The following is a 12,431-nucleotide window of genomic DNA, read 5'->3' on the forward strand; positions in this document are numbered from 1 at the left end:
AGAGCAGGTTAGTAACCATGGATACTAATCAACTGATTATTTCACCTGTGCTCTAGTACAGCTTTTATGAAAATCTGGCCTCTTAGGTTATCGGAGGACCGGAGTTGTTCTACACTCTTTCTCACTCTCTGCCTCCCCAGATCATTCACTTCATCCCATGGGGGGTAGTTATCAAGCCGTCTACTTTTCTGGCTTCGCCGGCCCAATACGTCCGCCTAAGCTCGCCTACCTTCGCCGCCGCGGACCTTGAATACGTTCGCCTAAGTTATCAAATAAAGCTGTCAAAAAGCCGCGGGGCGATGAGCAGCGGACTGTGACAGTTATCACTCATCCCATCTCGCTGCCCTTCGGCTTTTTCCCAGCTTTATTGCTAGCCTGTCACTAAGCACTCACACTAAACTGCACTGTTCTACCCCCTATACCGGCGCCCCCGGAGCCCCCTGCAACTAAATAAAGTTACTAACCCCTAAACCGCCGCTCCTAGACCCTGCCGCAACTCTTATAAATGTATTAACCCCTAAACCGCCGCTCCCGGACACCGCTGCCACCTACAGTATACCTAGTAACCCCTATCCTGCCCCCCCTACACCGTCGCCCTCTATTATAAAATTATTAACCCCTATCCTGCTGATCCCGCACCTCTCCGCAACTAAATAAATAGTTTAACCCCTAAACCGCTGCTCCATGAACCCTCCGCAACCTATATTAAACCTATTAACCCCTATCCTGCCCCCCCTACACCGTCGCCACCTATAATACATTTATTAACCCCTATCCTGCCCCCCACTACGCCGCCGCCACTGTAATAAAATTATTAACCCCTAAACCTAAGTCTAACCCTAACGCCCCCCTAACTTAAATATTAATTAAATCAATCTAAATAAATTAACTCTTATTAACTAAATGAATCCTATTTAAAACTAAATACTTACCTTTAAAATAAACCCTAATATAGCTACAATATAAATAAGAATTATATTCTAGCTATCTTAGGATTTATATTTATTTGACAGGTAACTTTGTATTTATTTTAGCTAGTTAGAATAGTTATTAAATAGTTATTAACTATTTAATAACTACCTATCTAAAAGAAATACAAAATTACCTGTAAAATAAATCCTAACCTAAGTTACAATTAAACCTAATACTACACTATCATTAAATTAACTAAATAAACTACCTACAAATAACTACAATTAAATACAATTACATAAACTAACTAAAGTACAAAAAATAAAAAAAGCTAAGTTACAAAAAATAAAAAAATAAGTTACAAACATGTTACAAATATTACAACAATTTTAAGCTACTTACACCTAATCTAAGCCCCCTAATAAAATAACAACCCCCCCCCCAAACTAAGAAAAATCCCTACCCTATTCTAAATTAAATAAATTTCAAAGCTCTTTTACCTTACCAGCCCTTAAAAGGGCCATTTGTGGGGGCATGCCCCAAAAAGTTCAGCTCTTTTGCCTGTAAAAGAAAAATACAACCCCCCCCCAACATTAAAACCCACCACCCACATACCCCTAATCTAACCCAAACCCCCCTTACAAAAACCTAACACTAATCCCCTGAAGATCATCCTACCTTGAGTCGTCTTCACTCAGCCGAGCCACCGATGGAACTGAAGAGGACATCCGGAGCGGAAGAAGTTAATCCTCCAAGCGGCGCTGAAGAAATCTTCCATCCGATGAAGTCATCATCCAGGCGGCGCTGAAGAAGTCTTTGATCCGGCCGATGTCATCTTCCAAGAGGCGCTGAAGATGTCTTCTATCCGGGCGAAGTCATCTTCCAAGCCGGGTCTTGAATCTTCCTTCCGCCGACGCGGAACCACCTTCTTCACCGACGGACTATGACGAATGACGGCTCCTTTAAGGGACGTCATCCAAGATGGCGTCCCCTCAATTCCGATTGGCTGATAGGATTCTATCAGCCAATCGGAATTAAGGTAGGAAAATCTGATTGGCTGATGGAATCAGCCAATCAGATTCAAGTTCAATCCGATTGGCTGATCCAATCAGCCAATCAGATTGAGCTTGCATTCTATTGGCTGATCGGAACAGCCAATAGAATGCGAGCTCAATCTGATTGGCTGATTCCATCAGCCAATCAGATTTTTCCTACCTTAATTCCGATTGGCTGATAGAATCCTATCAGCCAATCGGAATTGAGGGGACGCCATCTTGGATGACGTCCCTTAAAGGAGCCGTCATTCGTCGTAGTCCGTCGGTGAAGAAGGTGGTTCCGCGTCGGCGGAAGGAAGATTCAAGACCCGGCTTGGAAGATGACTTCGCCCGGATAGAAGACATCTTCAGCGCCTCTTGGAAGATGACATCGGCCGGATCAAAGAAGCTGCCTGGATGATGACTTCATCGGATGGAAGATTTCTTCAGCGGCGCTTGGAGGATTAACTTCTTCCGCTCCAGATGTCCTCTTCAGTTCCATCGGTGGCTCGGCTGAGTGAAGACGACTCAAGGTAGGATGATTTTCAGGGGATTAGTGTTAGGTTTTTGTAAGGGGGGTTTGGGTTAGATTAGGGGTATGTGGGTGGTGGGTTTTAATGTTGGGGGGGTTGTATTTTTCTTTTACAGGCAAAAGAGCTGAACTTTTTGGGGCATGCCCCCACAAATGGCCCTTTTAAGGGCTGGTAAGGTAAAAGAGCTTTGAAATTTATTTAATTTAGAATAGGGTAGGGATTTTTCTTATTTTGGGGGGGTTTGTTATTTTATTAGGGGGCTTAGATTAGGTGTAAGTAGCTTAAAATTGTTGTAATATTTTTAACATGTTTGTAACTTATTTTTTTATTTTTTGTAACTTAGCTTTTTTTTATTTTTTGTACTTTAGTTAGTTTATGTAATTGTATTTAATTGTAGTTATTTGTAGGTAGTTTATTTAGTTAATTTAATGATAGTGTAGTATTAGGTTTAATTGTAACTTAGGTTAGGATTTATTTTACAGGTAATTTTGTATTTCTTTTAGCTAGGTAGTTATTAAATAGTTAATAACTATTTAATAACTATTCTAACTAGCTAAAATAAATACAAAGTTACCTGTAAAATAAATATAAATCCTAAGATAGCTATAATATAATTATTAATTATATTGTAGCTATCTTAGGGTTTATTTTACAGGTAAGTATTTATTTTTAAATAGGAATAATTTATTAAAGTATAGTGTAGTGTTAGGTGTAATTGTAACTTAGGTTAGGATTTATTTCACAGGTACATTTCTCTTTATTTTAGCTAGGTAAGCTATTAAATAGTTAATAACTATTTAATAGTTATTGTACATGGTTAAAATAAATTGAAAGTTACCTGTCAAATAAATATAAATCCTAAGATAGCTAGAATATAATTCTTATTTATATTGTAGCTATATTAGGGTTTATTTTAAAGGTAAGTATTTAGTTTTAAATAGGATTCATTTAGTTAATAAGAGTTAATTTATTTAGATTTATTTAATTAATATTTAAGTTAGGGGGGCGTTAGGGTTAGGGTTAGGTTTAGGGGTTAATAATTTTATTACAGTGGCGGCGGCTTAGTGGGGGGCAGGATAGGGGTTAATAAATTTATTATAGGTGGCGACGGTGTAGGGGGGCAGATTAGGGGTTAATAAATTTATTATAGGTGGCGACGGTGTAGGGGGGGCAGGATAGGGGTTAATACATTTAATATAGGTTGCGGCGGGTTCAGGGAGCGGCGGTTTAGGGGTTAATACATTTATTATAGTTGCGGTGGGCTCCGGGAGCGGCGGTTTAGGGGTTAATATGTATAGAGTAGCTTGCGGTGGGCTCCGGGAGCAGCGGTTTAGGGGGGTAATAACTTTATTTAGTTGCGGCGGTGTAGGGGGGGTCAGATTATCGGTGTTTAGACTCGGGTACATGTTAGGGTGTTAGGTGCAGACAGTTCCCATAGAAATCAATGGGATGTCTGGCAGCAGCGAACTTGTACTTTCGCTATGGTCAGACTCCCATTGATTCCTATGGAATCCACCACCTCCAGGCTGGCGCTTTGAAAACCAGGTACGCTGGGCCGTAAAAGTGCCGAGCGTACCTGCTAGTTTTTTGATAACTAGCAAAAGTAGTGAGAATGTGCCGCACTTGTGTGCGGAACATCTGGAGTGATGTAAGAATCGATCTGTGTCGGACTGAGTCCGGCGGATCGAAGTTTACGTCACAAAATTCTACTTTTGCCGGTCTCGAGCCTTTGATAACTAAGGCGAATCAGCCTCGCCACAAATACGCTGCGGAATTCCAGCGTATTTGAGGTTGACGGCTTGATAACTAGGCCCCCATGTGTCTGTTCTTAGTGTTGTATCCTTATTAACCCCTTAGTATTTTTTATATGCATAGTATTTATCAGCAATTAAGCACTGCTTTGCACAGTTTTGCAGTCCAGGGACATATCTCTTAGCCTCTGTAGCCAATTAGGAACACTGTATAGCGTGTTGTATACCTGCCTTGCTGAAGGTAGTGAAAAAAAGCACAATTATCAGTGGTTTGTTGAAAAGCAGGGATGTAAGCTAAGGAGCGTGCATGTGTCTTGAGCACTAGATGGCCACACTATTTCCTATCATGTAGTGCTCCAGGCATCTACCTAGATATCTCTTCAACAAAGAATACAATGGGGAAAAAGAAAATGTGATAATTTAAGTAAATTAGAAAGCTTTTTTTTTAAATATTAAAGGGACAGTCAACATCAGAATTTCTGTTTAAAAGATAGATAATCCCTTTTATTACCCATTCCCCAATTTTGCATAACCAACAGTTATAATAATACGTTTTACCTCTGTGATTACCTTGTATCTAAGCCTCTGCAGACTGCCCCCTTATTTCAGTTCTCTTGACAGACATGCATTTTAGCCAGTCAGTGCTCACTCCTAGGTCACTTCACGTGCATGAGCTCAATGTTATCTATAGGAAACACATGAACTAATGCCCTCTAGTGGTCAAAATGCATTCAGATTAGAGGCAGTCTTCAAGGTCTAAAAAATTAGCATATGAACCTCCTAGGTTTAGCTTTCAACTAAGAATACAAAGAGAACAAAGCAAAATTGGTGATAAAAGTAAATTGGGAAGTTGTTTAAAAATTGCATGCTCTAATTAAATCATGAACTTTTTTTGGGGACTTGACTGTCCCTTTAAGCTCTGTTTGAATCACAAAATATTTATTTTGAGGTTTCACATCCCTTTTTAATTTCCCTTTTACAGAAAAGCACAAAAGGGTCCAGCTGAGTTAATAAATATTCTTATAACATTCATGTGATGAGCACCCCCCCCCCAAGTTTGTAGAGCAGGAAAAATGACTTGCTAAATATTAACTTTAATGATAAACATAACACCAGAGCGTATACATAGCTGGTTTATCATTAGCTTTAACAGCAGCGTTTTATGGCTAAGGAAAATAGACTGTCCTCAACTCTGTACAAACACAACACCATTACTAAAACCAACAGGGGACTGAGCCTCACTGGGCACTCAGCTGAAGTGGACATAGTCTAGAGACCAGACTCATTAAGATAACGATCACGGCAAGTTGGTTTGCAAAAGATAATGAACACACTTAACTGGACTCTGAAGTGCATGGTTACAAAAATCCAATTTAAAAAACTAATTAATAAAAAGATTTAGTTTGTTTTATTCTTATGTTATTTTATAGATAATGTAGTTGTTTCCTGGTTTGCTTTTTTTATGATTTATTAAAAAAAAGCATTGACATAATTTCTGTTGCACCTTAAAGGGACACTAAACCCATTTTTTTCTTTAATGATTCAGATAGAGCATGACATTTTAAGCAACTTTCTAATTTACTCCTATTATCATATTTTCTTTGTTCTCTTGCTATCTTTATTTGAAAAAGAAGGAATCAATCTTTTTTTTCGGTTCAGAACTCTGGTCAGCACTTTTTTTTGGTGGATGAATTTATCCACCAATCAGCAAGAACAACCCAGGTTGTTCACTAAAAATGGGCCGTCATCTAAACTTATATTCTTGCATTTCAAATAAAGATACCAAGAGAATGAAGAAAAAATTTTAATAGGAGTAAATTAGAAAGTTGCTTAAAATGTAATGCTCTATCTGAATCCCGAAAGAAACAAATTTGTTTTCAGTGTCCCTTTAAATGGACATGAAACATGTATAGGGGGAGGGTTTTGGAGAACAGCCCCATATTCACACCCTGTAGTGAATCAAACTGAGTCATAGGACCCCGGATCCTGATATCTTTTGATTCTGCAGGATTATCTAGACTATCTGCCTGCTGTAGGTAGAGACGAAACTGCGAAAGATATCCATAATGTCGACCAGGAAAGGGAACAAGACAGATAAAGGGATGAAGACCACATCTATGGAGACGTTTTTCAAAACACCCAGAGTCCACAAAACTAAAGATCTTCTCTTAAATGAAGTGGAGGAGGATCCTGAATCTGAAAATGAAGGAGAACTTGAAGACTTGACTCCTGTGACCAAGGCAGATCTCAACGCCTTGGTATCCAAACAAGATATTGCGACCAATTTCGATAAACTCTGGGAAAAGATGGATAACTTTCAAGAGACGATTACCAATAGTCTTACTGATATCAAAACTGAAATCTCTGAACTGGGCTCTCGGGTGGACTCATTAGAAACAGCAACTGATGAAATAAGTGAAGAAGTAGCTGAAACATCCCAAACATTAACAAGCCAACAACAAAGGATAATGGAGCTGGAAGAGAAAATTGAGGACATTGAAAACAGGAGCAGAAGATCCAATATCCGCCTCAAAGGGGTCCCTGAGACAATTGGGACTGAAGACCTACATGACTATCTCCAGCAGCTATTTAGGGCCATATTAGGTGCATCAGTAGACTCTGAAGTACAAATAGAAAGAGCCCATAGGGCCCTTAGGGCTAAGCCCAAACCAGACCAACCCCCGAGAGATGTAATACTTAAGCTTCTGAGATACCCTGACAGAGAAAAACTATTAACAGCTGCCAGACATAATCCCACATTTAAATTCCAAGGCAATGTTATCCAGTTTTTTCAAGATCTATGCATCAAGACCCTACAAAGAAGATACACCCTCCGACCACTCACCCTCCTCCTCAGGAAACATCACATTCCATACAGATGGGGTTTCCCCTTTGCCTTACATGTAATGAGAAATGGCAGAACTGCCACGATCAAGACAATAGCGGAAATACCTGATATTTGCAAATTCTTGGAACTAGACCCGCCAGAAATTATAGAGGGGGAAGCAGCAACTAGCTCTCTGGAACTATCTCACTCTCAGGCAAAGCCTCAGAGACCTAGATGGAAGAAGGTTACTAAAAAGAAAGCTAAGACTTGAAACTTTAAAGATAGCAGCACCCACTTGAATGACTCTTGCTTTCTTGCTGTAAATCCATAAGGGTCAGGCAAAGATCATTAACCCCATGAGAGAGATGGGGGTTGAGAGGACACTAGGCCTAAAAGTCTGTTATATATTCATTATTGTTTATAAGATGTTTCATATTGTGGTTTTTGTTGTGACCATGTACAAAACACACACTGTGGTGGTGTTGGTAAAAGTTGACCAGCACAATGTTAGATCATAATATGTTTTTAGTTATATTAACGTTTATGTTTTTGTTCTTTGAAGTCACGGGATGCCCCACTAGTACGCAGAGCTCATCAATTATAGGTGAATCACTAAGAGGCTGGGAGAGGTCTCATCAGATGGAGAAAAAGGTACCCCTAGAATGCCCAACTACTGGTAAGAAAAGAGAAGTGTATAATTATATGCTTAAGAATGTCACTAGCTAGAATAACACTGCTCTCGCATAATGCGAGAGGTCTTAATACTGACATAAAAAGAAGGACTGCACTGACTAACTACAGACGACTGAAAGCTACTGTAATTTACCTCCAGGAAACACATTTCCTACACTCCACCATTCCGAAATACTGGGCTAGAGACTTCCCACAACAATTTCATTCTACGATAGATTCTAAAAAAAGAGGGGTTTCTATACTTATCCATTCCTCTGTTCCTTTCACACACAAAGAAACTATAGCAGACAGAGAAGGCAGATATCTCCTGGTGTTAGGTCAAGTGGGGGGAATAGATATAGTCTTCTGTAACGTGTACGCTCCAAATGAACAACAAGACAAATATTTTCAAAACATATCTCATCTACTAACTGATTGGTCTAGGACACGTATAGTCTTAGCGGGAGACTTTAACATAGACATACAATCACTGATGAAACACAAAACCAATCTGCAATCTAAAAAGAAAAATAGACAGAAAGGAGTAGCTAAAAATATAGGGGAGATGCTCGAGCAACATATGCTGCAGGACACATGGCAAGTACTTAATGGGGATGCTAGAGACACCACATTCTACTCAGCGGCACACGATAGTTACTCGAAGATAGATTATGTATACACGAGTCAGATACTGCAACCAACATTACAACAGATAGACATTCTTCCGTGTGTATGGTCAGACCATTCCATCACTAAACTATGTTTAGGGGACCTACGAGACCCAAAGAGAACCAGATCATGGACTTATGATCCGTCTTGTATTAAAAATCCGCTTATAAAAGATAAAATTCAGAAGGACTTAGAGGAATATTGGCAGATTAATGTAGATACCACAAGAAATCCTATCACACCATGGGCGGCACATAAAGCAGTGATCAGAGGTATGTTAATTAAAGAAAAGACAGCAACCAGGAGGCAGCATACCCTACTCCTGAAACAATTATACTCAGAGATTGCTTCATTAGAGAAGGCACATAGAATAACCAAATCCCAAACCACATTGACACAATTGATAAACACTAAAAATAAGTTACAAACCATACTAAATGAACAATCCGTCAAAGCGGCACACAGACTGAAAACAAACTACTTCATCTTCTCAAACAAGCCTGATAAATATCTAGCGAAAAAAATTAGAGACAACTATCAGGCTTTATCTATACCGAGCATACAGAACCCGAAAGGACACATGACATCCCATCCACAGGAGATTGTTGACACGTTTGCACACTTTTATAGCGACTTGTATGATGGGACTAAAGTGCATCACTGCCCCTCAACGGACCTAATATTTGACTCTTTTTTACATAAAGCAGACCTGAAACCAATTTCTGAAGAAGATAGGGAGGCCCTCAACGCTAAAATTACACCTGAGGAGGTACGAGCTGCCATTAAGGATCTTAAACCTAGCAAAGCCCCAGGTCCAGACGGATTCCCAGGGGAATACTATAAAGCTTATAGGGACATACTGTTGCCTCACTTGGTAGTATTTGCCAACCACATCATGGAGGGGGGAGAAATACCTATAGAATTGCTTCAAGCTAGGATAGTGGTGATCCCAAAACAGGGAAAGGACCCCCATTTCTGCGCTAATTATAGACCGATTTCCCTTATCAACCAGGACCTTAAGATAGTTACAAAAATACTAGCTAATAGACTGAAACACATCTTGCCCTCAATCATACACCCTGATCAAGTTGGATTTATCAAGGACAGTGAGGCCCCTGACAATATACGTAGAATGGTTTCGGTTATTGACTTTCTTCGAGACAGGGGGATGCCTTCTTTGATCCTATCATTGGATGCGGAGAAGGCATTCGACCGGGTCGACTGGAGGTATATGATGAGAGTGCTGTCATTAATGGATTTTGAGGGACGGTTTATGAAAGCTATTGAGGGATTATACTCGACACCCACGGCCCAGGTCAGAGCAATCGGACACCAGTCTGAGACCATACATATACTCAATGGCACACGACAGGGATGCCCTTTGTCACCCTTAATCTTTGCGCTATGCATAGAACCCTTAGCTGCATATATACGTAATTGTCCTGATATTTGGGGACTAGAAGTAGGGAAGATACATCATAAAATTACCTTATTCGCAGATGATGTGTTACTAACTATTACGAAACCCCTTATCTCGTTGCCACATGTATATCATACCATACAATTATTCTCCCAGATATCGGGGTATAAAATTAACGCAGACAAATGCGAAGCACTCCCCCTTTCGCTACCTAAACACACCCTGAAGGCAATTGAAACAAATTTCGACTTTAAATGGACATTAGACGGGCTCAAATATTTGGGGATTAAATTGACTACTCACTCCTCCAAATTATATGCTGCAAATTATGTTCCCCTATACAAAGCAATTAGGTCAGACATAGGCAGATGGAGGAAAATGGGATTCTCCTGGTATGGAAGGCTGTCTGCTGTCAAGATGACGATCCTACCTAGAATTCTGTATCTGTTCAGGGTCCTCCCAATTAAAATTAGCAATTCAGATTTAGATAATCTCCAAAAAGACATACACAGATTTTTGAGGGACAACAAACACCCGAGGATCCCACACCAAATCCTGACAAGACACAGACAATTGGGGGGGGTGGGAGCCCCTAATTTGCATGATTATTACACAGCAGCTAGACTAGCGCAAAACTCAATACTGGGGAGAAGACAAAAAGATGTTCTCTGGCCTGCCTTGGAGGCTGCTATGGGGGGATTAGAGGGACCCGAGGATATTTTCTGGGGTAACATAAAAAATAAAGGACCAGAGATCTATCATAATAAGTCCACACAACTGGCAAAACAACAATGGACCAAGACACAGCGGATAGGGAAGATGATGCCTAGACAAACCCTGATAACACCACTAAAATACTTGATAAATGAGGAGTTCATACACCATATCAAAAAATGGGAAAACAAAGGCCTATACAGGGTGGCGGATATATATACACAAGGTAAATTATTGACCTTCACACAACTTAGACAGAAGCTAGAGCCTATACCGATACACTGGTTCCTCTACCTGCAGATCACATCAGCTGTACAAACATATTTCAGTGGGGCCACAATACATAGCCAAAAAACGACTCTCGAAAATTTATGTCTAGCAATCAACAGACCCAAGAAAGCAATATCTAGATTATACATATCATTACAGGAAACTAAATACATGACTAAGTCTGCGTTGCTACTGAATTGGGAGAAGGATATTGCAGGTGAGCATACGATTGATGACTGGAATGATATATTTCATCAAGCTAGCAAGGGCCTTATTAGCGCAGACCTTAGAGAGAATGTACTGAAGACCACCTTTAGATGGTACTTGACACCACTGAAAACATTTCACATGACACTAGGAAACTCTAGATACTGTTATAGGGGGTGTAAAGTTAGAGGATCATATCTTCACATGTGGTGGGATTGCCCTAAAGTCCAAAACATTTGGAGGAAACTATCACTATTGCTAAGTACCCTGTTAAACGAAAAAATATCTCTTACTCCAGCCCAGGCGCTGCTGCATGAGGCACTTCCGAGACTAAATCCACATATAAACACTTTCATTCGAATCCTATGCACCACCACAAGAATAGCTATAGCTAAATATTGGAAAAATGAGACACCAACATGGGCAGAGATCCTCAATAAAATACAGATGATTTATTCGATGTACGAGACAGCAGCATTTATTCAAGACACAGGGCCTACATTCCAGAAGATCTGGTTTTACTGGATAATCAGAGAAGATGTGGAGACAGGGTAGAGGAGTAAGGCAAGAATTCCTTAGAGGAAGACAGTCGCTGACCTGACATAGGAGACCACTTCACAAAGGGACAATTGATGAGAGAGCTACTAATATCCATATAAATAGGTACTAGGATGTGGGGCACCCGTGACTTCATTAGTTTGATTTGTTGGGATATAGAAGTTGTTGAATTTTGTTCATCTGTTTTATTTAGATAAATGATATTACTGAAATTAAAAAGTATTACCCCCCAAGATTATATACTTCCAATATAGACTGCAATAGCCAGGGATATATAAGAGAAGTAATTGAGGGAAAAATATGAAAATGAGAGAAACCTCCATAGACTTTGAGATAGACGGCAGCAAAGGTAGCAGATTAGATTAATTGTCGATATTTCATGAATAAATGGTTAAACTCATAGTTAGAAAGTTCTAATGGCAAACCGGCTCTAGGAAGTATACCTAGGCGAGTACCACAAGAGTCTTTGAATACAAGTATAAGTAAGGTACTATCTACCCTGCTGCTGAATGCTCTTTATTCTTTTTTTTTATGTTTCTTATATTCTTACGTCTGTCTCATTGTATGTCACATGTAATTTATCTGATGTATATGGAGGAGGTTTGTGGTTTAATAAAGAATATTTGATCTAAATGGACATGAAAACAATATTTTGTCTTTCATGAATTAGAAAGAGCATGTCAAGTTCAACAACTTTCAGATTTACTTCTATCATCTCATTTGCTTCCCATGTGCATTGGTATTTCTTCAACAAAGGATATATAAAGAATTGCGGCAAATTAGATAATAGAAGTAAATTGGAATGTTGTTTAAAATTGTATGCTCTATCTGAATCATAAAAGAAAAATTGGGGTTTCATGTCCC

The 12,431-nt window shown here is 39.5% G+C and overlaps 1 protein-coding gene across 4 annotated transcripts in view; it reads left to right on the top strand.

Annotated features, from left to right (window-relative positions):
• Positions 1 to 12,431, top strand: part of PDZRN3 (PDZ domain containing ring finger 3) — a 346,386-nt gene that overhangs the window by 156,823 nt on the left and 177,132 nt on the right. The window contains exon 1 of one of the 4 annotated variants that reach the window (XM_053720884.1): positions 7,645 to 7,733. The exons of the other annotated variants lie outside the window; for them this stretch is intronic. The gene's annotated coding sequence lies outside the window, so the exon portion shown is untranslated. Of the gene's footprint in view, positions 1 to 7,644; positions 7,734 to 12,431 lie in introns of those variants that run through there. 4 annotated transcript variants of the gene reach the window in all.

This window comes from Bombina bombina, chromosome 7 (genome assembly GCF_027579735.1).
Source record: "Bombina bombina isolate aBomBom1 chromosome 7, aBomBom1.pri, whole genome shotgun sequence".
In the NCBI taxonomy this organism is placed as follows: Eukaryota; Metazoa; Chordata; class Amphibia; order Anura; family Bombinatoridae; genus Bombina; species Bombina bombina.